Source organism: Poecilia formosa, unplaced genomic scaffold (assembly GCF_000485575.1).
Source record: "Poecilia formosa unplaced genomic scaffold, Poecilia_formosa-5.1.2 Scaffold516, whole genome shotgun sequence".
NCBI classification, from domain to species: domain Eukaryota; kingdom Metazoa; phylum Chordata; class Actinopteri; order Cyprinodontiformes; family Poeciliidae; genus Poecilia; species Poecilia formosa.
The window spans coordinates 173,593-199,126 of NW_006800455.1; the positions used below are offsets into that span (position 1 = coordinate 173,593).

The 25,534-nt window shown below is 39.0% G+C and overlaps 2 long non-coding RNA genes across 2 annotated transcripts; both read left to right on the forward strand.

The window, feature by feature from the left end:
- Window positions 1-1,160: 1,160 nt before the first annotated feature.
- Window positions 1,161-18,095, forward strand: LOC107834081 (uncharacterized). The gene is made up of 3 exons (XR_001659864.1): window positions 1,161-1,259; window positions 13,284-13,289; window positions 18,085-18,095. It is a non-coding gene; the product is annotated as an uncharacterized LOC107834081 (long non-coding RNA).
- LOC103129119 (uncharacterized) lies at window positions 11,178-12,039 on the forward strand. Its single transcript, XR_475027.2, has 3 exons — window positions 11,178-11,465; window positions 11,561-11,818; window positions 11,949-12,039. It is a non-coding gene; the product is annotated as an uncharacterized LOC103129119 (long non-coding RNA).
- Window positions 18,096-25,534: the final 7,439 nt, after the last annotated feature.

Genomic DNA, 25,534 nt, shown 5'->3' on the forward strand with positions numbered 1-25,534 from the left:
TACTACAAGGAGAAATCAAGCTACATTTGGGAAAGCCTACTGGTCTCTTAAATGAAAAACGTTTTTAACCATTTTGAGCTAAACAAAACATCATCCTGCAGCCCTTACGTCAAACTATGACTACAACAAAAAACTGAACCACTTCTCTTTTGTGCTAATGCAAAATAATGTGAATTGCAACTTTTTGCAATAATGGTAAAAAAAACTTTGGGTTTAAGTGACTGCCAACTCCAACCTGCAGGTGGCAATATTTCTTACTTCTACTGCACTTAGGCAACCTTACTTGATATCAAGTTAAAAACATATTTTAAAAAATCAAGCCATTTAAGTTCTTCAAATGAAAATGTTTGGGTGTCTAGTCTGTTTACTTGTTTTTTTTCAAAATCTTTTTTCTTCTCCATGTAGATTTTGGAAGAGGTTTAGTGCGAAAACCCTTGCAAATATTTCTAAAGAAGCACAACAAAACCTGTGACTTTTATTGCAAAATAATCTTAAATTTCTTAGAGAGACTACCTAAAGAAATATCACATACAAAAAGCAAGTGACAAACAGGAGGTGCTTAATTAGGAAGATTATGTATTTTGAGGTTCTTGCAAAAATTGCAAGAGAAACGGCTCCACAGCGCCCTCTGGCAACTTTCACAATACTCTGCTCATTGACCTTATTTATAGAGGCATGAAATTTAGTACACTTGTACAACTCTCCAAGATGTACGGAAAAGTCTCTTGCAGCCATGGTCCACACCAGTGGTCTCCAACGTTTTTACCACCACGGACCGGTCAAGGCTTGGCAATTTTACTGCAGCCCGGGGGGAGGGATTGTCGCTTGTGATAATTGTAACTGATTCTCCTGTACTGTGAGGTGTTGTCACGACTGATCTGGTCCAGTTGGTAGAACCTTGGGACTGCTCTGATCTAAAATCGGGCCATTGTTTTGGCCCGACTATCGCAGCCTGTGGGGTTTTCCCTGACAGTGAGCGAGAACGCCTGAGAGCCTGGTCTAGTGCTAAATGCTGCAAATAGAGCGGCTACTCACACTGTCATTTATCCAAAGCCTTTTCTTTTTGTTACATCTTTTATCGCTTAAAATGAGTCCACAAACTATCATCGTTTCTACATCGTCATTCATCCATGTTTGTTTATTCTAAATTCCCGTATGGTAAGTTGGGGATTTTACGGGATTTTCGTGACTGGAATCAGTTCATGTGTGGTGTGTTGCTCCAGCCGTGTGGCTGGACACAAGAACCGATCGAACCTCTTGTACATCAGCTCGTGTGTGGTCACAGAGGTTTGGAAATTGGCCGACAATTCTTAAGTTATGCCATGTGAAACAGACTTAAGACTCACAAGCTCTACTCGTCTTGACCACTGCCCTAATGCTCTCTGACTCTGGTCGCTATGGTAACGTTTGCACACCCCTTCAAATTAAGATACAGATGTGCCACAAAAACAAAACAAACATTTTACTTTCATGAAAATTTTAACAATGGGAACCCTGAGCTTACTTTTCTGCAACAAGACGGTCCCATCTGGGAGTGAAGAGACAATAACACCCGAGGTGTGTTGCTTGAGCACAGGGTGCTTTGTCTCTATGTGGCGAAGTAGCTTGAAGACTTCATTCCCTCATTATCAAGCCAGTTGCCGCATATTATGGATAGCAGTCTTGTAAAGTGGGAATCACCTGCCGGTCAGGGATAAATCCATCCTCCTGTCTCTTCTCCAGGCCTTTTCCCTTTCGCAAATAAACTTTCCAAAGACATCTGATCTGTTTCTTACTCATTTTGCTGCTTGTAGGCTCAATGTTGGCGGGCAAGACGTAACCGAGAGAATCCAGTTAAAGGATTTTCAAAATAAAACATCCTTCATACTCAGATAATAAAATACAGTTGGGGACCACTGGTCTACACCAAACAAGAAGTCGGCCATTTTGGACTGTAATCCTGATTTTCACAGCGTTTTGACTGTTTACAGCTTCCGCATTTAATCAAACTCCTCCAAGGGATTTTAATTGATTGGGTTCAAACTTGGTCAGTTTGTTCATAAGGAATTGCCAAATCAAAGTTATCAAAATGGTGAGCTTTCATGCATGCTGGAGTGGCGTGGCCAAGCCTCAAAGTTTGACTACTTGCCATGAAATACAAAACTGTTATCTCCTACACAAAATCTCAGAGACTCCAAACTTTCAGTGACTGATGAACATCCAATTCCCTATAACACCCAGTGGTTGAATGATGACATCACTTAAGCTACGCCCACTGACAACAGGAAGTGTAATGTTTTACACTGATCAGCTCCTATCTGACTCCTTTGACCTAATTAACATGAAAGTGTGTCATGTTGGTTTGACCTATTTTCCAACATTGACCCATTTCAGTATAGATGTGGATGTGGCGGCAAAGTCACATTAGATGCCGTTGCCATATGTTTGACTCCAAATTCCACAGATTGAAGCCGAGCTGCACCAAACTCACTGGGTGCAGCTTATTGAGTTTGATTCTGACTCATATAGTTTTACAACTGTAAAACAGAGAATAACATGATAATGACTCTCACTGAACTGGACATGAGGCTATTTGGATGAGTTTCTAAATGCAGCATCTAGTTGGGTGAGGGAATGGCACGAGAACAATGACAATGGCGACTGGGTGGTGATGCCGCAGATCGCCATAAGGACAGAGTAGTGCTGAGCTGTGAGTGTCGTACAAGGCTGCTTGCAGCTTTAATTTCATTTGTGTTCATAAAACTCTTAAAATGCAGAATAAAACTAGAAAATGTGCACTTCCTAAGTAAATGCAAGTGTGAATGCTGAATACTGAAAGCTTTTGGTGAAGATGGCCAAAGCATTTGAAGCCAACTGCTGAAAACTTGCAGAAAGGTAAGAAATAATCCATGCAGTGTGAAAAACCGACGTAAAAGCCCAAATTAGCTAAAAAGGTAATGCTAACATGTAAGCCACCACAAACATGTTGAATTACAGTAACATATTCCATGCAGTGGGAATAAACCTAATGTAAAAGCTATCTGTAAAACACAAACAATCTACAGAGTAATTTTCAACTCTTCCACAAGAGTGAAACAAAACTTAAATTTTATATGTTAGTTCTGACGTTTGCCAGCAGAGGGAGCTGTTGGTGTTTCTCCATTCATTTCTATGGAGATGAAATATTCATAAAAAGCTGAATATTGAAACAACTATGAAGGCTATGAAGACCATGAGATATAGCCGGCTTTAGGAGATCGAGCTGAATAGCATAAATGTTGAATAGTGAAAATAGCACAAAGTATGGAGGAAAAGAAGCGGGCCAAAAAAAACTGAGCAACCAGAATAATAAGAAATAAAGAGAAACAGGATCTATCAGCATTCACACTAATAAAGAGAAACAGGATATCGAGTGTGGATGCTCAATGCTGAATGCTTTTGGTGAAGATGGCAAAAGCGTTTGAAGGCAACTGCTGAAGACTTGCAGAAAAGTAAGAAACAATCCATGCAGGGTGAAAAATCCACATAAAAGGCCAAATTAGCTAAAGCTACATAAAAAGGTAATGCTAGGGTGTAGGCTACCACTAGTATGTTGAACTAGACTAACTAAATCCATGAAGAAATTTAATCAGGGCCTTCCTAAGTGTACCAGTAGACTTTGACCCAGAGTTCTGATACTGAACCAGGTGGTCCAGGCTGGATGTGCTCTTGGTCAGAGCCAAGTGCACCTGTGTGCAGGCTGAACTGATCAGTGCTCTAGTCCACCGCTGCAGTGCAATGGCTGATACTCGGGATGGGCGATACTATCAACTTCGCACATCTAGTTCTGACTCACAGTGCAAAATAATAATAAAAAAAAGACAGTGGAGAATTGCTTCTGTAGCAAATCTTTATTTTTGTATGGAGAACTGCATTCCTNAAATATAAATCAATATTTAGATTCTAAATATTTTTTTCACCCTGAGCAGCATGCCAGTTTCTCGATTAGTGCAAGTAAGAAAACACTCAATGAGTGAGCATGTCTTAAGAATTGGATTTATACACATTTAGAAGTTCTCCAACGAGAAGTGAATTATTTCCTATCAGAAGAGAGCAGAAAAGACAAGTGTGTATGTCAGACAGTGACGATATGAAAATAGAAAGGACCCGCTCTGACATGTGAGTGAGTATGAGGGGATGAAAGCTGTCCTCAACATGTTCCAGAAGCCACAGCACCTCTGCATTGTCACAAAGGACCAGGATTCTCTTTGTAGCCTGCATTCAAACAACCTACGCTTCTGGGGGTTTTTCATAGGCATTATAGATGCATCAAATTCATTGTGACTCACTTTTAAATTAGAGATAGAGAGTAATGCATGCAATTGCACAGTTTTTCTCTGGGAGGTGCCTCTGACTATGTGGCCACCTGGATTGTATTTAAGGAGCGCCATTCCACTTGTGAGAAGATCCAGGCGCAGACGGCAAGAACCAGGCCCAGCGAAGAACCAGGGCCCAGCCGAGAACCAGAGGCGGTGCCGGCAGATCGCTTGACACATTGTGGGAGTTAGAAGCAGAGACCTGTGGGGGCCAACTGGGTCCATGACTGGGGGAACACCAGGCTGAGGGAGCACGCGCTGGTTTATCACATCTTTGGCTGCCGCTCATTATTCCCTAAACAGTAATTTTTAATAAATGCTTCTGAAGTGCTGAAAAATTATTCTGGTTGTCATGTTCTCCCTATTTTTTGTTGCAGCCATCTGACCAAGACTGTAAAAAATGGGGGCTCGTCAAAAACATTTCTACAGTTTGGAAATGTATTGGTTTGAGTGCATAACGTGTTTCATTCATGTTTTTCCTGTTTATAGGAGTGAGCAGTGACATCACCATTGTGGGTTGGACATGGCTTGTTAACGAGTTTGTTTGTTGTGGGCAGCTGTGGCATGTTTGGTAGGTTGGTCCAGTATACAGGTGAGTGAAATATTTTTGGGGCTTGTAAACTTGTGTTTTAGTGATTGTGTCTCCTGCTAGGCTAAGAGGTGCTGTTACTGTAGACGTCACCCGTTTATTTTGGTAGTGTCGTGGAGGTTCGCGGTTGGCGCTCACTGTTCAAGCGGTGTTCTCGGGAGCAATCCGTGAGATTAATTTCTTACCGGTTTGGTGCTTAATAAACCCGCCACCGATCCAAATGAAGAGCCAGGAATCAGTTAGACAGGTGAGTCGTGGCAGGCAGGTAAAGTTTAGTGGGGACATGGGCCCATTGTGCACTTGTTTCAATTTACTTTGACTTTACACTGTATTTGCCGTTTAGCTTGGTTTTTTTTTTTTTTTTTTTCCCCTGTGATGTGATTACAGTTGTGCTTAAAAATGGAATTTGATCTGGACCATTTTGTGGCTGAACCTTCTTTGGAGAAATTTAGTGGCGTTAGTAAAAACGATCTCACAGCCATTGCTGCTCAGTTTGAAATACCTGTGGTTAAACAAGAGAAAAAGGAGGTGATTAAAAGGTGACTGTATGCCACGTTGGTTGAGCGAAAAGTTTTGCCACCTCCCGAACCAACCACCCAGGGTTAAGTTGGGGCGTCTAATGCTGAGGTGCGTAAAATGGAGTTGGAGTTGGAGTTGCGTCGTTTGGAGCTCCAAGAGAAAGAGCTGTAGCATCAAGTTGAGATGTGCAAATTGGAATTGGAGGTAGCTGTGAAATGCGAACCGGTGCGTATTTCTGCTGATCAGGACACTATTTCTGCAGGGGCACTGTTTACAATTCTGTAAACGGTGGAATCAATGCATTCGCTTGATTCCACCATTTACAGAATTGGATGTGGATAAATATTTCGCTTTTCCAGCCATTGGTAGGATTTCCTGATATCAGCCACTTCAGTTATTTGTCGGTGGTACATCCCATGTAGGGGCTTGTCCTCCCATGATGGTNGTACAATTTGCACAATGCCTGTTTTGTTTAGTTTTCTTCTTGGAAAAAGTTATTAAAAACAAGTTTTTGTCTAAATTAAGGTGAATTCATGGTTCCTTTTTCCACATAATGTAACCGGTACTGTTTATGATAAAATAATAATAATAATAATAATAATAATTATGTGATCGGTATCAGTGATCGGTATCGGTGATCGGCCCTCATGGGTGATCGGTATTGGTATCAGCAGGAAAAAACCTGATCGGCACATCTCTAATATTTTACGCTCACTATGTCACTAAAATCAGTCATTCTGGTAAGGTTTTTAGCAACCTTGAGTCAACAATGGGGCACCCTACTATATAATCTACTAGGGTGTGATATACAGTTTTCTATAGGAGAGAGCTCTCCTTTACAGTTCTCATCAGATGTCATAAAGAAGAATTGGATCCCTGAAGGCATGTTCTGCCCCACATGTGGGCCCCCTGTAGGTCCAGGTTGGGGGCCTGCTGCAACCCCCACCCTCTGTTGCTCCTTCCCTGATGTGATGTCACAAACTTGTTACAATCGTGGGAGGTTGATTTCTAAATCAACACCAGACTGAGTGTTGATTTAGACTGTTGGTGTTAATTTAGAAATCAACACAGGACTGGATTGCTTTTTGTTTAACTCTTTGGAACTCTTTAGTGAGTGTTAGGGAAATGTTGTTGAATTAACACTGTATTTTTAACATACAATACTTACACTGGAAATCTAATACTTTTGAATTTGCTGTGTAGTGTCCGTTTCTAGGCAACCGTGACAACAGTGTCGGTCCGTAGCGTTCTTTAGCTCCCGCCACCAGTGTTTTATTTTGGTCATTATTGTTACACTTTATGGCGTGTCTATCGGACATTTATAAAAATACGGAGCATACGCAACATTTAACAGGCAAATACGGACGAGTCCGTATTTTACGGGACAGGTGGCAACCCTAGTGGCAATCCTATATGCGTCACTATAAAACTTCAACCGTCTGCTGACAGTTTGCACACAGTCCAAACGGTCCTCTAAGTACAAACAGTACGGGCAGGAACAGCCCCGGCTCCAGACGAGTTTAACAGGGGGGGCATCTGCTTATTTTGGGGAGGCAAAATGAATCGAAGTAGTTGAACATAGACAACATCAGTAGCCTATAGGCTACTTGTTAACAAGCTGAAGGTGCTGTATCGAAATTAGCTAGTCATCATTTAGTTAACATTACCTGCATCCAACAGCGTTACTCAACTCAGTCAGTTAGTTTCCGGGAAAACTGTGCAAAGTTCTTTGTGTTTTGCTGGTTTGCTGCCATGATTCCAGCAGCTCCTGCGTAGCTCTGCACAGCAGCAGCAGGTCTCCGTTGCTTCTGCACAAGTGTAAACCCAGTGCAAGCGTCTAAGCGCTCCTGTTGCATTTAAAGGCGGCTCGGAAAAACAGGTTACAACATGTTAACAACGGATTAAACAGTTTTAACTGCTGATAAAAGTGACAGAGGACACAAATATGGGAAGTGTGGAAGCCTCTACTGTATCAAATTGACATAGGAATAACAGAGAGTTGGCCATTCTAAGGTAAAAACCCAGCGCATACAGTGTTCATGTTTTGTTTTTTTTTCATCCAGACGGCTTCCCGCGCCCCCCACCCGCAGTTTGGGAACCTCTGAGTTATTATGTACTACTTACTGTTTAACAAGAATTGTGCATTTTTACTTTATCTATATCGTTGAGGACACAAATTTGATTATTTTTAGTATTAATACAGTTAATCGTAGGGCATGTGAAAAATAGGTTGAGGATGATGATTTTGAATAAGATCTTAATAGACGAGTTCTGGAACGACATGCAGGAGAGACTGTTTCTGCTATCATGGTGGAAGGATGACATAAATTAACTCTGGCACACAGGCAGTTTCTCAAGCTAGCAGGCAGCGGATGAGGCATGTCAAGTTAACTCCCACAGAGAGAGAGAAAACTCTAAAAACTTGAGGAAAACAATTTAATTAGGATACCATTTAGTTAAAATTAACATGATTTGAACTAGTCTAGCTTGTAGTTTTTATATTAGCTGCCTTAGTGTCTGACTAGATTGTAGGATCTGTTACTTTATTATAATGAAACATAATCAAAACTAGTAGAACATTAACCCTTTCATGCATGAATTATGATCCTTTGTGTCAGGATTTTTTTCCAATTCTTTTTTATTTTTTTATTTTCTTAAGGCATAAAAGAAAAATACACTGCATGAAAAGTGGGATTTTCGACAGCTATTGACACCTAGTTCTGCCGTGCGCATGGAGATTGAGGGCTATCAGCAAGAGGTTTTTGTCATAATGGAAAATTGTAGAACACTGCCAAGAATGGTCAAAAACGCTGTGTGTCCGTGTTCCCCTATCACCCCCCTCCCCTTGTGCCTAGCAGAGGTTTTCGTATTTAAATGAAGTTGCTGAGAGCCATGCAAATGCAAATCAACTGTTGAGCACTGGCCTTTTGACTCTCATTCCTGTTGTAGCTAAACCATTTTACCTTCTGTTCACCTGTTTGCTAGACCCAGGACCTGGCCAAAAACCCCTCAGTGTTATTAACTGAGAAATAATGAGATTTAGGTATAAAACAGGCATTAATGCTGAAAATGTTCTAATGTTACAAAGTCCCACAAATGGAACAAATTTAGTGACATTCACCATCCAGCTCTGAACACACTTAGCTCAACTTAGGGATGTAAACCTTAACACTTAAGTGTGCATATCAAAGTACAATTTTCATGGTAAATCTGATGATATATTGTCAACATTGCATGTCTGTCAAGCTCATCCAAGATTGTGTAGTGGAATGCAGACAGAGCCACCGCTGTACACATTTCCAGGAGAAGTGTTTCTGCCAACGTGAAAACACTGAGCTTCACATAAAGCATCAGTTGTGTCATCATGACAAAGTTCCAATCATTTGCACATATAAAATTTTGGTCATTATAGTATCACAGGCAATATTGAAATGTTTTCCCGAAAATGAATTGCAGGTGTTATTTAAAAAAAAAGAAATTACATTTTGTCTATAATGTACATTGCATCTAAAAATTCTCACTGCAATATTCATCATGTATTGTACATTTATTCCAAAACTTCAACAAGCTCCCTTTAACATTTAATTTTAAAATTTTACCCTCTTCAATAAACTTTGGACAAAAAAAGACAACTGTAACAAATGATAAAATGGTGACCCCATCTCACGTGCCACAGTGAGATAATTAACGTTACAACTATGCAGACCCTGTAGTGGCACAAAAAATAACGTTTTTTCCAACCATTGAGACCCCAAATTCTAGACTATATTGCGTTTAAACAAATTTAAAACTTACTGAAGTTGCATTTCATAAGATCTCCATATTTGCCTCCTTCATGTGTTTGCTTATTACGTGCGGGGAGAAAAAATCCAAACGTAATCCTTCATCTGGTGGCCACTTGTGCTGACTTGAGGTTATTCTTTGATGTTTGATTTGATCAACTTTCTTTGCTCAAATATTTTCTAATTAATACATGTAATAATTGTTATTTATTGTAAATATTAAAAAATTGGCTGAATATTTTCTTAGCAAACAATAAATAACCATGTATTAAAATTATGTAAGAATAGTAGTAATTTAATGAAAAGTGATTAAGTCATTATGTATTGATTTACTCCCCCCACCAAAAAAAATACCTCTGCATCATTTTAAAAATTATTAAATCTCATCACAATACTAAATTAACAACCAGGTAAAAATAAAAAAATAAAAAATAATTTCACAGTAGTTGTCATTGAGATGAATTACCATCTGAATGGCAGATGAATCTGCCATTCAGATTCATGTTTCTGTACCTGATAAACACAAACTAACACAATTATGTTGAAATATTCAAATAAATATTCAACACATACTGTGTGTCCTATTATTATATTCATTTTAACACAATGTGTAAAATTAACACAAAATATGCTTTTAATTTAATAACACATTTTTTGTTTTCTTTTTTAACACATCTTTTTTTAGAGTGTAGGATTCCTGTATAAGTAGTACACAGTAAATTTTGCAGTGTTAAATATGCGGTGTCACAATTCATTGACTCTTTCAGAGCTAATACAACAACAGATTGAGTATAATGGCACCTAGTGTCGGTGTAAATTTACAGAGTGTATACACGTCGTGTCAATTTAACTCTAACAAGCTCCGCCCACCTCCTCCTCTCAAACCAACAAGTCTAACCGTTGCGTGGACGCCATTTTTCTCCTTCTTGAAAGACTCCGGTAAGTTTCTTTTTATAAGATAATAATACAATTTGAATTGTTTTATAAGAATATTTTTTGTAAGCCCCATTATCCGAGTGAGTTTTAATATCTTAATACTGAGTTTACTGCTAACCTGACCGAGTGAATGGCTAGCTTAAAATGTTCGCCTGTCCAACTCGACTATATCCGCCTTAAATCCATGTCCAAGCGATATTACATAGATATGTATTTTATTTATTTAAGAAAAATAATATTAATTTAGCAAAAGATGTCTGGGTTGAGACAAAATAAGTCACGTTGGCTTTATGGCTTTTCAGGTCAACAGTAATGCTAACTGTCCAGCTATTTTTTATTTTTTTGCTAAGTAAATTATATCGTTGGTGCCACGAGTTTGCTAAACTAGCTATTAGCTGATCTGCTCCTTTTTTACGTTAGTCCATATTTTATTCGGGTTGAGTATGTCTAACACAGTTTGGTTCATTTTCAATTAGGCCTCACGACTCTGAAGTGTTGGAACCGCAAGCGGGGGCTAATAGTCCAGGTAGTTTCAAAGTTAACACTGAATTTGGCGCGAGTGATGATTTGCGTGCTCTCCCTCGTGCCCAGCACAATACCTCCACTGTAAACCGTGCTCGACTCCTCCATTAACCGTTGCTAATGCTAATGGAAAAGCCGAAAAATAAGCGAGGCAATTTAATAAACTGTTATAGTTGTTACAAAAGGACAGGGTGTTTAGCAACTGTCTAACCTAGATAAGAGTCCAACGAAGTCAAGTTACTTTGTGCCCAAGCCATTAATGTGTAAACTTTAATTGTGTTCTATAAAAATCATGTAATGTAAGCTGTATTGGTTTGTGATGCAGTTGGTATGTTTCACAAATTGAAAGGATTCCAGTACTAAAGATGAATGACTGAGGAATTATGTCCTGCAGGAACCATGTTGATTAAAACAAGACTTGGCGAGCTGCAAAAATTTGTCTGACTAACAGAGCCGAATCTGAAGGAGTTTTTGATAGCAGGTAAGACACTGGTAGTTTTACACAGGAAGGTATGAAGTGCTTGTAATGTTACTTCACATTGTTTATTCAAAAGTAATGTCACAGAGTCTATGCACATGTGAATATTAGAGCAACATAACTTCATAATTGTGGTTTAGACAAGCATTTGTCTTTTTCTCTAGCATTCACAAAATTTGGCGTGCCAGCTATAACAGAGGGCGTGAAAGTTGTTGACAGTTCTGGAACCAAGTTGGATGAAGATGTATTTGAGGATGTTGTTAAGGATCCCTCTGCTGGAGTCCTAACCATCAAATATGAAACCGGTTTGTTATATTAGTAATTCATGTTGGTATTTAATAAGCTTGCTATTTCATAATGGTTAATGTTTTTGTGTTTCATCTGCTTCTCTTATGTTCAGAATTTGTTTCCATGGTGGAATTGCCTGAGGAATCTCAGCCAAGCTCATCTGATTCTCAAGAGACACTCATTCTTTCAGAGAGTCCTTCCGCTAAACGCCAGCACCTGGACACAGAAGCTAAGCATGTAAGAATTGACTTGCGCAAAACAAAAAGTATATTGCATTATTATGATGCTGCAAGTGATACCGGGTACTTAGCCTGGAGGATAAAAACTATTCAGAGATCCACTGCTAGAGACAGACGATCATCATATGGAGGTAAACCATTAATAACACTTGAAGAAGAAATGCAACTATGGGTGTGGTGTTGCATTTTTGGGGGGCAGAGGAGGTTTTATTGTTGTTGTTGTTCTTTTTTTAAGTTGAAGGATTTTCTTATTTTGACTAGCATCTTCCGAAGAAGCATTGTGTGAACATGGGCTTGGAGGACCAGCTGCTAGACGGGAGACCCAGTTTGTTCCAGAGACTGTCCTGAGTGAGGAAGAGTGTAANGTGTACAGTCTCAGGGTGCTGGATTTGGGGTGGAACTCCAGGGTTTCCCCCAGTGTATTATAGGCCTGGCGGCCACTAGAACCACCGCCAGGCTAAGCCTTTCTTTTTTTTTTTCTTTTTTTTAGGAAAATAAAATAATAAAAATCGCCTTTTTTTTTAAGCCGGATTGCAAGCGTCTCTTGCTCTGAGCTTTTCACTATCGGAGCAGATTTATTGCTAAAAGATATGTTTATAGAAGGTAGGTTTATAGTTTATACATTCAAAGCTGACAGCGCGCCGACCAATCACCTCACGCGCTGCAGCTCTAAAGTTTACCTCAGCGCGGATCGCGCGCCTCCTTTCACTCGAACTGGACATAGGCTGACCTGAATGGATATTTACTTCAACCCCGTGGGAGGAATTATGATCAGTTATGAGGAGTTATTGATTAAGGTAAGAGTTTAAACCCCACCACGTTAGCCATGGTTGCGCAGCTCTACGTGAACCGTAGGAATAACTTGTAGTCGGGCTTGTTCTTTGAACTTTTACAAAATAAACTTGCCAGCTCCTTAAAATCTTACATATAAATGTTAAATAATTTAAAATCTTTTAATTTATGTATGCTGAAACCATTATGTCAAATTTAGCAGCATTGCTAATCTCAATAAACAAATGCTACATTTATGTATCTGTGGTCTGTGTTAAAATATTAGCATTTATGGGGCCCCTGAAGCCCTGGGGAGCCTGATGGAGCTGCTGACTTAATTTGGATTTAACAAAAGTGGAAATAATTGATATTTATTTTAATTGTATTTTTTGATTAGTTGTTTTTAAGACTAGTTGTGGGTTTATATAGCAGTTCACTGGCGATGTTTTCCCATAGCATATAATTACCCAGTGATATTTTTACTTTTTCTGTCTACTTAACATCTTTTAATATAAAAACACGGTGGACCGCCTCAGCGCCCCGACCACCAGGCTTAGCAAGTTTTCTGGGGGAATCCCTGAACCCTCCATGCATAGTTAGTAGCTTCCAAGTCTTAACATCCGTGGTCTTTATCTTCTCCTTTGGCCAGCTAATTATTCCTGCAGGGTATCTGATTACTGGTAAGGTGTAGCTGTTTATCGCACAGATCTTGTTCTTGCCATTGAACTGGCTTCTCAGGACTTGGCTTATTCGTTTGGGGTATTTGGCTGTGGCTCTTTTCCTTGTGACCTAATCGAGGTTGCCATTTGCTTGTGGTATTACCAGGTACTTGTAACTGTCCTCAATGTCTGCTATAGTTCCTCAGGGGAGTGAGACCCCTTCTGTGTGGATGACCTTCCCTCTCTTTGTAATCATCCAACCACACTTCTCTAGTCTGAATGACATCCCATTGTCAGTGCTGTGGATCCTGGTGGTGTGGATTAGTGAGTCGATGTCTCGCTCGCTCTTGGCATACAGCTTGATGTCATCCATGTAGAGGAAGTGACTGATGGTGGTCCCATTCTTGAGTCGGTATCCGTAGCCAGTCTTGTTGATGATTTGGCTGAGGGGGTTCAGGCTTATGCAGAACAGCAGTGGGGACAGAGCAGAGCGTCTCCTTGGTATATGCCACATTTGATGGATGCTTGTGCAAGTGGTTTGCAGTTGGCTTCAAGGGTGGTTTTCCACAGCCCCATTGAGTTGACTGGATAGCTCAATGGGTAAGTCACCTGACTTTCACCCAGGAGACCCAGGTTTGATTCCAGGCTGGGGCAAAGATACAACAGTCAAATTGAGCTACCCAGTGTGGGTCCTTGGGCAAGACCCTTTGAGCTACTGCCTACCTTATACCATGAGAGACATTGATATGCACGATATGCTAAGTCGCCTGGCCAAATAAGGTCTGCGTCAGGTGCTGGGGAACCAGAGCACCTTGATGAAAAATGGGCAACTGGAACAAGACGGAAATGGGCGAGAGGTGAAAACATGGATCTGTTGGAATGCTACTACCCACATATGACTCTTGAGAATAGGGACAAAATGTGTTTAAATTTTCCCAAATTTTTAAAAAAATTATTCCTCAACCTTATGTATGACAAATAATGTTTTGGAACTGTAAAGATGCTAAGGTGCAGGCTCCCAGTTGCAACATTTTTTAAAAATTACATTTTTAATGGACTTGACCCAGAACTTTGTCATCACCATCTGACAAAAATAAATATAAAATATTTTTTAATAACCCTATTAGTGATATTTCTACTCAGTTTTACAGATAAATGCTTCTCAAGAAACAAAAGAAATATTTAAAACAAAAAACAACAAAGTCCATCTGACTTAGTTGACAGTGCATGACGGAGTTGACACAGAACTAAAGGTGGTGACAAACTAGTGAGGAAAAAGAAAAACTTAATACATGTGAACTAATGCAATTTATGTAAGATACATTAGAATGAATTAACTGCACATTTAAGTGAGATTTGCTAACACTATCACTGAAAGAGTCACAAAAACTCTGACGGAGTTGACAAAAGCCAAACTACCTAAATTTATACGATGTTATTATAAAGGAGGCCATATTGTAGCTCATCAGGTCCATGGAATTTTTACAGTATACTAAAATTAAGCATTTATTTGACAAAATTTCATCAAATTTTGTAAATTGTCGGTTATGGTGTTGACACATCATGGTTGTGACGAGCAACTTAGGAATAAAACAGAATAAAAAACTAAAGAATAATATATGCTAACCATTAAGGTGTGCAAAACACCTGATTGAACCTAGCTCCGCCTTCAAGACACAGCTTCTCCTCATAGCTGCAGTTCCCAAATCTCAAGAGTTTCCGCCTCACAGAACAGCCGTTCCCGGCAACCCCCCTAATCAGCTCCTTCAGACTAGCCAGCAGCAATTAGCAAACACCTAGTAGAACTGTGCAACTGCTGATCTCAATATAGAAGCTACTACTTAGTGCAATGCTGGTAAAAACATTGTTAAAGGGTTAGTAGAAGAGCCATGTTGGGATGACTTTCTGAAGGCATAGTTTCAGAGATCACATTAGTTTTTAAAGTGAAAGAAGCCCAAAGTCAAGGCATTAAATTACAAGGCCAAATTTCTTTTAAGTCATATTTGATATATACAGCATTTATAATACAACTTATGTTAACATAGTTTTTTAATTGTCCTGTTAAATGGGGATATGTGCCTGGAAAAAACATAATGCCCCTTTGAGCTCCCTGTTTTTCGTTCTTCAGTGCTTGCTCCTTCCAGTGTTTTCCTCCTGGTCCTGGTCCCCCTGCCATGATTTTAATGTTGAAACCTTCCAATCTTCATGCTGCTCCCAGCCCCATTTCCCGGGGCCTGGGCTCTTTCTGCATGGAGTTTGCTTGTTCTCCCTGTGCATGCGTGGGTTCTCGCCGGGTACTCCGGCTTCCTCCTACAGTCCAAAAACTTGACTGTCAGGTTAATTGGTCTCTCTAAATTCTCCCTAGGTGTGTGTGTGTGTGCATGGTTGTTTGTCCTGTCTGTTTCTGTGTTGCCCTGCGATAGACTGGTGACCTGTCTAGGGTGTACCCCGCCTCTTGCCCGGAACGATAGCTGGAGATAGGTACCAGCAACCCTCCCGACCCCACTAAGGGACAAGGGTGTTAGAAAATGGATGGATGAATTTCTTCAATTATGTTTTGACTTGTGCAAAGGTCTAAAATTTCAATTCATGTTATTTAGCTGTGTGTGTAACGTACAGAAAAAGGAAAGAGTCATACCTAGCTTCTCTAACAAAGGTCATATCAGATGCATTCGTGTTCTATTCACATTTCAAGTTTTGTTTCCAGGAGCATCACGATGGCTGCAACTGAATTTCCTGACATTTTCACAGTGTGGAAATTTATCATCTCGTCTACCGTTTACAAGCTGGCTCCCATGTGGACCTATAAAACCATGATCCAGCCACTGTGGGTCAAACTCAGCAATTTTTGTAAGTAGACAAAAAGGTCAAGAGAGAGAAGCAAGTTTTCAGCCTGATATCCTTTCATTACTTCTTATCTCATCCCATCCATGAGAAGCTTTACATGGATGCAGCAGTACAGTCTTTCCTGCAGTTATTAAAGCATCTGAGCTGCAGCAAACTTGCATGACACTTGCCCCAATTCATACAGTCCTGAAGGTTAAATCGAGCATTCATTTAGCCAAATCAATATCCTTTTATTTAGTATAGTGCTCTTAAATGCCGACTCTCGCCTTGTGACTGAAATATCAATGAGACTCTCTCAATAATATCTTAAAGCGCTCCATTTTGATCTCTGAAAATATTCATCAGAGGAAATTATTTGCCACACGTGTGAAAAATGGATGTGTCAGAAGAGAATGTGTAACCAGTGCAGGCTTTTAAATATAATTATTAACTTTGACTTGCTGCTGTTTTTCAAAGGATGTGGAGCCTCCGCCTCAGGGGATTTCCAGGAAATTTCTTTAGAAACTTTAAGGTTTGGAGGAGCAGAGTTCAGTTGTTTACGTGTAGCAGCTGACAGTATGTAGGCCACATACAATCTGTTTTTTAGTTACATTGGTTAAAAAAATGCCAAAACTTATTTATATTTATGTTTCAAAATATAAGCAACCTCCAATTAGGCTCTAATCTTTTGTCCTTTTTGTGCTTCAATTAAGATTCTCTATATTCAGCACAATGATCTCAAGGAACCTGAAATGGTTTACTTGTTAAATCTGTTTATCTGGGTCTAGAAAGAAAAACTCAGAAGATTAAAAAAAAACAAAAAACATAAAGCTTTGAGTGAAAAAATGAAAAGGGGAAAAAAATCTTGGCATGTCTTCCAGCTGCAGTGTATTCAGGTCTGCTGAGGCCGCTGTCAGAATAGAAATTGGTATGTCTGCCTGCTATGTGATGGATGTTCCCCCGTATGACTGGAACATCAGCACAAAGTGACATCTGCAGATAGAAACTTTGGTACTTTGATTCTAAGGTCGACACTAAAACTGGATGTTAGATTCCTATAAAGCTAAAATATGCCACCTGACTCTGAAATGGAAATGCATCAATCAGTAAGAGCTGGAGTCATAAAATGCAAGATCTAACAAGCTTTGATGAAATAAAACTTTCAGAGAAGTTTTCAACCATAACTGGATCAGACATTGGATCGGATCTATGAAAGCTACACCATAGATCGCCCAGAAAATGGTAATGTTAACATTCAGTCATCATTAATACGGATGTTGTACTAATCAAAAAGCTTCTGGCAGAATGACTGGATGATAAAGTTTATTTAAATTGTTTGGCTTCATTCCACATACTCTCCTTTTAGGAATGGACCTTAAACTTTTTGTTGGGTTCTCCACCAATAGACTGGTGCTCATCACTGTTAGCTTCTGTTTTAATTCTCATGTATGTACTTCACTTGTCAAAAGCACATCTCTGGTCTATACTTACATAGAGTTATTCAAACAGATCAACACAGAACCTTCAAGCATCTGGAAATTGTACCTCAGGATGAATCAAACTGGAACAGCTCCATGATTGTCTTCCCAACATCTTAAGTAATTTCTGCTGACTTTCCAATTGAACAAGAAAGCAGAGTTTCAGGTGCAGCCTTAAAATACATTCACAGGTCAATCAATCAAGTCAATTCATTCATACCATTAAGTACCAAAACTGCATATTTTATTCATGCCATTAGATACATTGGTTACAGTGACGTGAGTCATCTTTCTTGCCTTCAATTAACTCAAATGTGTTTTTCATTAAGTCAGTTATCAAAAGTTTTCAAAGCCAAGCTATTATCATCCCTCATCGTTTATAGACGCAGGAAACATTCTGTACGTACATTTTTGAATTTGAAGACATTAATAAATGAATATCTGGCACATTATTTCCATCATTGAGGAATTTAGCAAATAGAAATATTTTGGGGCTTCTAACTGACCTAAAACAAGAGACGTTTGGCCTTATTAGGCCTCAGACAGTGAGAAGAAAAGAGTGTATGTAAACTTCTGGCTTCAACTCTATGGTACTATTTGCCTCATGCAGATGTTGTGGAACATTTCTTTGTGACACCTAATGTATTCATGGGTTCTGAAGAGTCATCAGATTCATGTTTATTAGTAAACAGCTGCAGCACCAAACACTCCAATAAACTCTGACCATAGCCAGCTGGAATCGGTCACACAGATCAGACTAACAGAATCTAACAATTTACCAAAAACTCCCTTCCTGCTACTTTTATACCTTTATACTGTATGTCTACAATAAGAAGAGAGAGTCATAATATGGAGTTATGAGCATGTTTGTTCTGTATCTGGGCCTCCTGATTCACCTGCACTGATTTGATATGAATCGATGCCATCATTATGATGGGGTGGCAGTAAGAGATTGCATTATGCATTCTTTTCTCTGTTTTACTTCACAGCTATGAGACATTTGTCCAGTGGCAGCAGATGTTTGTGTCATTGTGGAGACAGTGGTCACAGAAGCATGACAGAACAGACAGAGCCTATTGTAGAGAAAAATCTGGCTTCCATCTTCTAACAACCCTGCTATTTTTCAAATGTGGCTCCATCAGTCCCAGGGTGAGCAGCTGTGTCAGGAACTGTGTCTTCATTAAGGTCCATCTCTAGGTGTCTGTTATCCAGTGACATGGTACAAGGCTTTTCATGGCCAAAGGTTGGAGCAAACTGCTGCAGACTTTAATACACACACTAATGTATGTACAAATAGAACATAGAAATAGAAAGGCATGCACACACATTGGTTGCTAGGTGATGTAGGATGAAAATATGCATGCATTGTTTTTTTATTATTTTTTTTTTATTGCATGTCACCTGTATAAGATATTATGTTACCAAATCTGAATGTGATAACAAAATATAATTTCTGTTTTATGCAGATCCCTTTTAATGCCACATCGTAGAACGTTTAATCTCCATCTATCTAGTTTTACCACTGTTGGTCGGATCATTTTCATAATCCTTGTCTGTTCTCTTTTTCCTGGTTCTCCACTATTTTGTCTTTTGATCCTAATTAATTGTCCTAGCTGAAGCACCTTCAACCTTCCTGCCAGGTCAGACTAAATGTGTCAGGATTGATTGCTCCTTCAGAGGAGAAAATAACAATTGGAGCACTCCAGGCAGGATTAAAATGAGGCAGGATGCAACAGATCGGATTGGGGGACTTTTAAAACACCCTCAAGAAGAGCACAGACCACTTGAAGATCTATTGGGATAAGGAATTGTCTCACTTCCAAGAGTACAGAAAATCTAACAATAACCTGATGGAAGGAATATCAAGAGGCACGGCTGAAGTGAAAGATGATTACTGGCTCAAGTGTTGAACATGGCAACTAGATGAAGGAGGCGATTGCTCATTTGAATAAAGGATTAACCAGCAGTTCCAGTCATGTTTTCTGATTTCATCAGACCATCTGTTGGGGCCTGTAAGTAGATGTAGCCAAGAAGTTTGATCTGTCAGACATGCATGAGGACAACACTGCAAAACAGAACCTCAGCGCATACCAAAGACTGGCTGCTGTAGATGGCAAATACTGTTAAAGGAATCATTTTAATTCATTTATCTAGAAAAATGTCAGAAACAAATGCTGACTATTTAACATCAACTTCTCATGTAGAAGTCACCAAAGGACAATTAGAGTAATACCACCGATTGAAAAGAGAAAACCATAGAAGTGCAAACTTTGGTGCAAAATATCCTCCTCACATAGGAAGTGTGCAATGTATGAAAGATAATGTATGAAGGAAAATAAATGTGTACTGTGAAAAATAAATAAAACTCCACTCCATGGTGAGACTTGGTGGTGGTGGAGATTGTTATAGTTGTATATGCAGTCCTAGTTTAGATGTTTTAAATGTCATCAGTGTTTCGATGAAGCTAAACTGCACACTCCAAATGCTTAGAGGTTTTGGTGGGATGTCTATGTAACTGTGATTAAAAACTATAAACATTCCTCCTGACAAAAACATCAATAATACAAAAAAGGTGAAATTTCAACCCCAAAACCTAAGAACACCTTCACTTGTATGAATTAACTAATTTCATCCTTTTTTCAGCTGCATAAGTTATATCAATGCAAAAGCAAGGGGAAAAGGTGAGAATAGAGGTTACTATGACAACATATTGCACATCTGTATTGTTCTGATAAATGGAAACAACCATTTTATTAAGTGGTTTTAAACATGGGTCTGTACATTGTGATTCTTTGTCAAAGTCATGAGAGATGAATTTCAGTTTAGTTTTTGTTGCTCATCATGAACCTTAAAACCCAACCAGAACCATAACAATTTCATAAAGGAGCAGCACTTATGGCCGAGTTATTCATCTCACATTTGATCCAGCGCTGACAAAATATCACTAAGGCAAACAAGAAATGGAGTTTAATTTGTATTTGGAAGAAAAAAAATCCATTAGTTTTAAAGCACTGACAATAAACTATGATTGGTATACATATACCTGTTACCTGTGCACCTGTGTTAGGAACTAAGACCACACAAGGCATTTTTATGCTTGTCAATCTTGGCTAAAACTAGTCTTCATTCAGACTTCAAATAAACATAAAAAACTAATTTAGATGTCATAAAACCTATCGTTCTTCCTTTAAGCATATTTTCAACAATTATAAAACTGCTTCTCCAATTTTCAAATACTTTGGTATTGTGATTTTGAGTGAAATCAAATGTAAAAGTTCCTGAATAATTTCCCTGGCAGCAGGTGCTACAGAGCTCAAATGCAACTTATAGCATTGACAGCTGTTCTTGTTGAGCACCTTTAGGAAATGTCTCCAGGAGCAGATTCAGTCTAAAATCAGGCAGCACATGCCTGTGTGTGTCTGTTATTTTCTGAGCTCCTCTAGAATTATAGTCTGCCTGTATGTGGTTGCATATTGCAAATGGCGGCGAAGAGGTCAACAAAGCCGTTCAGTCTGCTTTGGCCACGCTTCCAAATATTGAACAATTAAAGTCGGAACATGAAGAATGAATAAAATATTTTGTTACTGGTAAAGATGTTGTGACCCTACTACCCATAGGGTTGTTTGCAGTACACACAATTTCCGATAAGTTTCGGTAAGCCACCACATTACATACATCACGGACAAACTTTAGCGATTGGGTATAATTCAAAACTTCGACAGATCCCGCCTCCAGGAAGAAATGGCTTCTCAATAGCCGAGGGTCCAGACCCCATATGAAGCAAAACATAGAACAAGAGGATGGTTTTTACTACACAAAATTAGCACTTCTTATGGGCCTGGGCCCCATAAGGAACAGTTGGTCCTCACAACACAGGATGTATAAAGAAATTGGTCCTTAAAATGCATCGAATACAAGGACACACAAGTTTATATATCTGCCCATATGAGATCTTTGTATTGACTTCCACTCATTTTAGTAACTGCACTTATGCCTTACACAGATATTTTCACCATCATTATCCATTAGTAGTCTATTCCTAACCCTGGTGTGCAGCACAGGCTCAAAATGGACACAACACAGAAAAATAACTGGGGCATGTTTTCACGTTCTGGTAGACTCAGTTCGATTGGCACCAAAATCACAACAGTTGTTATATTTTTAGCTGCTCTGATTTGCTTTTGCATTGTACTATGTCAAACTAAACAAACTAATTGAAAAACATGTTCCCTCCCTTGGCGCTGCACCAAAAACTACTGAAGAAAATGACACAAAAACTTCTGACGAAGACACAAGAGTAACTTACTTCTTCACAAAATGTAAACAAAAATGGAGCGGTGTCAGATTTGTTGTAGGGTTTCTCTTTTGTCGTTAGCGGAAGAAGCAAGCCATTTCTCCTGCTAGCTCTAGACTCTCTGGTTCTCTTGAGATTCAGATATGCATTCGATTTGTGCCAGAGTTCACTTCAATTGAACCAACAACCGACAGTGAACCAAAGCATGTTCACTTTTTCACTCTGCGTATTCAAATTTTGTATTTACACCTCCCCAAATGACCTGGACAATCTAGACAAATGAATGTCTAGAATGAATGTCTAGAATCTAGGTGTGGCGTAAATGCACCATATGTGTTTTTGCTGATAGTAAAAGATTTTTCTTTAACACACCAAATAATCTTAAGAGGTGCAGCAGCTCAGGCAGAACACTGAGTTCCACTCCTGCTACTGAAAACCTGTCCTGAAGGCTGCAGCACATGGTGATGTGACTATTATTGTTTCCAAATGTTTCCTGTTGTTAGCAAAAACCTTTGTTTGGCCAGGTTTGGCCTGGCCAGAATTTTATTGTGTGAATAAGAGAAGGCTAAAAAACATTTGTCTGCATGTTCCATATTCCTTGTTTAGCACCACTTACTGGTCTACGAGAGCAAAAATTTCATTTTTGGCCATTCTTGGCATTCCCAAGTGGATAAATACAGCCATTGAAACAGACCACTGTGCATGTGACTGTTTTGAAACTGACAACCCACTTTTAAAAAACAACTTTTTCATGTGAGCGGAGTCAGAAAATGTTTTCACTTTCCTATTCCTCGTTGGTTTAAATTTGTATGAGAGCTTACCCAAGTAAATAATCCTCTATTGTAAAACCCCTTTGCTGAAACTTTTACTGTGATTTGCTCCATGAATTTTCTGGTAATCAAAAACAAGTTTTCATGGGAGGAATTCATGTTTTGCTCTCTGTTGTCCTTGTGTTTTGTGGTTACTGCACAGTCACAAGTGTCTAATTGTAATCTGGCAGATATTCAAGAACTATACAAATGCAGATTTTTTATTGCTGTGTACTATAAACAGCACTCAGCGTGGCGGTAGAGGCTGTTGTTCGGACCTGAAAACTTAGCTGCATGCCTTCTCCTCTGTCTGCTTGTTTTCTTTCTAATTACAGTTGATGAAGACTTCTGTCGCCAAGAGATCCTAGAGCTTCTCCATATTTATGAAGAGTAGAATCAGTGAGAGTCATGTGTTTAAAAATCAGTTCCCTACAGCACTTTGATATATTGGTTTCCATAGCACCATCGTAGCCTAAGGAAGTTTTAGTCTAAAGATTTCAACTGCAACAATAGTTCAACAATATTTAGAATGTTATTTGATTTCCATAATAATTCATTTTTTGTTCCAAACATGAATATGAACATTTGTTTTCAAGGCTAAATGGGGTTATCTCGTTAATATTCATGAACACAGTTGGAGTGGCAGAATTTAAGAGAATAATGGGACTGAGCCCCCAATGGAGAGACATTTTTGTGTCCAATATTCTTAATCTTACAGAAAATGAAAATCTTAAAAAGACATCATTAATGCTAATTTTCACATCAGCTCCAACCAGGATGGAGGTATTGATCTCCATGGTCCTGTTCATGATGATGTGGTTTAAAAGGAAATTGTTCTGATCATGATAAATGGCAATTGAGTGAAAGCCAGTCAATAGCTGGTTATAAAAAGCGGTGCAGGCAGCATTGCTACTGTTCCTGTTCTGGCTGTGATATTACATAGAGCTGAGGATCCATTTCTGTTCTAATCAGAAAGGATTATCACCAGAGCCAATTTTGAATAATCATTACAGAGGGTTTGACTCTGCACTCTGATTGATGACTTTATTGACTTCGGTGCTGACCCTGCTCTTTGTCATAGTGGACAAGGCTCAGTATGCAGCAGCGGTGATAAGTGAGGCCTCTCTTAAAAACAACAAAAAGATGGAATCAATAGTTGAATGTAGCAGAGGAGGTGTTTGGAAAGTCAGGCTGGAAATTATGGAAGGGTCCAGTCAGAAGATGATGTCAGCTGATCCACAGTTCAAGTGGGGATCAGGAGGGTCAATGACCTTCATCTTGGATGCTGAGTAAGAAAAAAAAACATTTTTATTCTGTAGAAACCAGATACAATATCATCCACACATGAAATAAGATAATATCTTATCTTATTTATTCAGATAAGATAAGAAATTATTGTGTTCTTACTTAAACACCAAAGTCATAATCATTGGTATTCTCCATCTTTAGTATTTCCTATAACATGAATAAAACTGAAGCATTTTTTACGCTTTACCTACTTTTTTAAATATATATATTAATTTGCTATTCTTGGAACTTTTACATGTTAATCAATGACTTCCTGTTTCCCTGGGGTACAATTCTGCAGTGATATGAAGACCTGTTTCTCTCAGATACACTTTAAAACAGGAAAACCAAGAAAATGAGGCCATTTATGTAGAGCAGATGTGGTGATGTCAGGAAATGGCCAAAGGAACATGTGTCCTTGCTAAACTTATCTAAAGGTATAGTCAAATTCTAATTAGAAAACTTAAACCAAGCAGAACTGTGTCAAATAAAACATATTAATAGCCATTCTCAGTGGGGAGGTTGGTAAAGATGATTAAAATAAAATCTAAATCTCACTGTTAGAGAACCACAGTAAAAGTGGTATGTTGAGATTCACCAAGTCTTAAAACAACCATTAATTGCTCTCACCATGCCAACAGGAGGAATGGAGTTTGTTGGCTCAACAAAAGAATGGCGGCACATGACAACAGCAACTGCTTTAAGCCCTGTTAAGGGGCCCTATTAGGACCATGTGTTTGGCAAGCCCGGAATGCCGGCATGAAGCCAGGAGACGCTGATCTTTGCCATGTAGACGGCTTTTATACAGTCTGGGAACTCCGGAATCTTCATGTGGTCGTTGAACCCCTCCTCTCCATCACCTCAATGAAAAAACAAAAAGTTTCCAGGCTAACACTGCACCAGCAGGGTGGACGTCACTCTCCTAGCATTGTCTTAACCTTGATTAACTTTAGATGTGGCAATAACTGACAGTGCTGTGCTTGTGAGAGACAAGGGAATGGAAGTGTGCAGGAGTGGGATGAAGAGACGGTGTAGAATGCCAGAGAGACGGACGATGACTGGCTGAGCAGAAACAAAGAGCAAAGAACATTCCCATTTGGACTGTCCAAGCCTGAATCATCTACTTGTTAGTTTATATTGTTTTATTTAAAGACAGGATTAAATGTTTACTGGAACATACATTTCTAGAAACAAGAAAGCCTCACTGAAATTCTAGATCTTTAGATAGAGGGGTTCCTACCTGTGCTCCCTCTGAGAACCCAAGGCAGAGGGTTCTCAGAGGGAACCCTCTCTGAAGGACAGCTCCAGGTGTTTTTACCAAAATTTTAGTTCACCAAAACTGCCACATTTGTTACATTTTCATCTGGTGCAGTTAATTTTCACACAACACTGTGTCAAACCATCTGAACCTTCAAGGTGGCGCTATATGGAGTTAGATTTGTTTCACAATTATTCAATCAAAAAAAAAATCATGTCAAACAAAAAAAGTAGTATTCAATCAAAAAAAAAAATCATGTCAAAGCAAAAATCACTAAGTTTTTTTTTAAAACTTTTTTTTTTTGTTTTTGGTTGAGTCTCTTTTTTTTGGTTGAGTCTCTTTTTTTTTGGTTGAAACTTTTTTTTTTGGTTGAGTCTCTTTTTTTTTGGTTGAAACTTTTTTTTTTGGTTGAGTCGCTTTTTTTTTGGTTGAAACTTTTTTTTTTGTTGAGTCTCTTTTTTTTGG